The sequence below is a fragment of the Odontomachus brunneus genome, unplaced genomic scaffold (genome assembly GCF_010583005.1).
Source record: "Odontomachus brunneus isolate Ranch 3 - 2012 unplaced genomic scaffold, Obru_v1 Obru_scaffold_013, whole genome shotgun sequence".
Classification (NCBI taxonomy): Eukaryota; Metazoa; Arthropoda; class Insecta; order Hymenoptera; family Formicidae; genus Odontomachus; species Odontomachus brunneus.
Window position 1 is genome coordinate 1,730,275 of NW_022639463.1, and position 3,346 is coordinate 1,733,620.

The window sequence follows — 3,346 nt, forward strand, 5'->3', positions numbered from 1 at the left end:
TATATATATATATATATATATATATGTATACACATACACAATATGTGGAATTAAATATTTTAATTTTTTTCATATTTATTTAATATCCTAAGAGAGATTGAAAGTGTAACAAATAAAATAACTTCTTGTAATATAATATAAATGATATATACATACATATATATATAACATATTATGTTATCATATTTATTACATATAAAGTTAAATCATGTACAAATCTAATAAATTAAGCCTCTCTTAGGATATTAAATAGATATGGAAAAAATGAAAATATTTAATCCTATATATTGTATTTGTAAGCAAAAAAAATGTTTTTCGATATATATCGTACACATATCGAATATTTTAACGTATTGAATATATTTAATTTAAAAAGCTTGTTCACTGTTAGTGGGAGATTCCTATAACGTATCTCCCATTTCGATCTACTTCCTTATCACGGTGAAATTGTCCTGCCCACTGTGGCAAGTTCCCCGACCCCTTCATCCTGGGAAAAGGAAAGGAAGAAAGAGGAACAGGGGGAGGCGCTGGAGAAGAACGATGACGAGAGGAGAGAGGGTGTTCCTCCTCCAAGGAGCAGTCGTAGATTACTGCTCGCGAAAAAAGACCATCTACAGGACGTTTAATTTCCGAAGCCCTTCCGCCAGCTCCATTCACCGCGTCTCTGAATCCACGGGCATAGCATGAATTCCGTCATTCATAGCCCAACCCCTCTCACCACTCTCTATGCCTCTTCAGACTTACGACTGTGAGGCATGACGGTGAAAAGCGCCATCGTGTGCAATCTTCCCTATGATATCACCTCTGACCCTGCGAAGTATAGAATTACGGAGCAACCAGAGGACACTCTGATATGGCAAACGCTTATGCTTCGTCACGTGTAATTATGAAAACATGATGAAATCTTCTGATAACGCTTATTATTCTTGTAAAATATGTGGGATATTTCTGGACGTATAATTGTTATTTCGTTCTTGCCATAAATATAGTATTTTTAGATTTTAATGGATACATTTCATGGAAGTTTTTCATTTTATTCAAACATTCTTAGCTGATACCTTTTCCAAACATTCTAGTCTTGAATATCTGTATTGTTAACGATATTTTAACCATACATATTTTTAAACAATTTGCTAAATTCAGAATGTTCTTAACCGCCATTCCCTTTTTGTTAATGTCCCATCGTATTAAATAAATGAACATGATAAAATACTAGCTTTATTAAATAATATATGAAATAATACGTTAAATAATACGTACTAAGAAAGGGAATGTGAAATACTACCCTCGTCTTTGTCGCGTAAACATGTGATCAAACTAACCTATTAAAGTAATAAAGAAAACTTGTTGGAACTCTCTGAGCTTCAAGAGTTTCAACAACCGGTCAGATTCTGTACATGTAACATAATAGGAGATACATTTGTAGAATATATGGAAAACTGATAAATATGCATTAACATTGCGTTACAATATATCTATGTATCTTTATGTCAACCTCGGAGTTAGATATCAGCCGACGCTGAAACATATTTACTTTCCGCGCCATTAACTGTCGCAATTTTTACCGCAAGCAATCACGCGAGTTTTGAAATCGTCGGGTTAACCTAACGGCGCTATAAAATCTGGATTCTGGCGGCACGCGCACTCAAACCCGTTGCCACCCGCTCTGTGGAGCAACCCTCCACGAGTTTCCACACCACGACAACCTAGGGGCACTTCTTCCGCTACGTATATCCTCATTTGCTCGCCGTGTTTTACAACTCGACTCTCGTTTCACAACCGCTAAATGTGACGAATGCCTAGAATCATATTTTCTACAAATCATGAATTCGCACTTCACGCGTGTGCGTGTGTATGTGGGTGTGGGTATGTGTGGATGTAGTTGCACACACAATTCATTATTTGGAGATAGGTATCGAATTATACGGTCACGCAACGACTATGGTGCTTTTTTGTTTCGAAAAACCGTTCTTTCGTCAACTAATCAGATATCATGTTGATTCAAAAGTAATGAAAATACGACTTTCTACTGTTGTACAATAAGTTTGCGTACACATCTATTACATATACAAATCGGTTATCGATTCATTAAATATTCATTAGTGTGTAATTATTATACTTTTTATTACACCTTATTTATTATTCCTCAAGTGAAGAGCGTTATTTTTAACGGTACTTCAGTAATATATAGGATACACATTAACAACATACTATTGTAAAGAGATACATAGTAAACAGAGAGAAAGAAATGAGGTTCTAAATGCTTTAATTCGAACTGATCAGAGAAAGGGTGTTTTGTCCGAAATGTTACCGGAACTGCCTCTTGTTTGTAACGGGAAACAAAGTTTATGTGGTTGGAATTAATCTTCGGGCAAGGCGTCGGTGGGGTCTCCAAACGGCGTCAAGATCAGCAAGATCCCTAATGAATCTAGGCAAAGGACCCTCGAGAGCCGGGATCTTGACTTTTGAGAGGGCGCAGCCAACTTCGGCTCAGATGTTAGTCTCGCGGTAGCTAAGACTTGGTCTCGAGTTCCCAACGAGCCAAGAAGTGCCTTCTATATTCTATGAACTTACGAATGTTCGCATTTATCCCCCCCTCCCCTCTCACACACACATACTTACACATACAACTATACAGAATCTGCAGATTCTCCGCCGTGTTCGTAAGTAGATATACTTTTCATATTTGATCGTTTTCTGATATCTTTTGATATCTCTTTTGATAACTGAAAATTGTAATTAAAATTTTCCTCTCTCTGTCTCTCTCTCTTTCTTTTAGTTTAGGTTATCTGCTAGTTAACAATGCTTTCACATAAGCTTTATCGCCCGTGTTCAATGTAATTATAGTCATACTTGTTGACCACGTCCATTTTCGCCATGATGGTTACGAGTTGGTTGCATTACGGTTGACCGAACGATTTGATGTTACAGCCGCAAATGCAACCGCAAACTGATGTTAATATCCATTTGGTTTTGTGGTGGGCAGTATGCATACAACCAGTCACAGACTTTTCAAATATAGCGACTGCACCCTCTTAGAAATATCTTCAAAAAGTTATATTAATATTATAATAATTTAATTTAATATAAGACATTCTATTAATTTTTTTAATATCATTTGATATTATTTAAAGTATTTTAATAAAAATGCTGGCAATGGATCATGGGTGGTCCTGATCAACCTAATATAATATGGTATCAGCATCTAATCAATATTTCTTTCTCTCCCTCTTTCTCAATGTATAAAATTAAACATTATATCTTACGGTGTAAAAAGACTCTTAAGCACATAATTATAACATCTTTATATATGTGTATATATATATGTATGTGTGTATATATATAT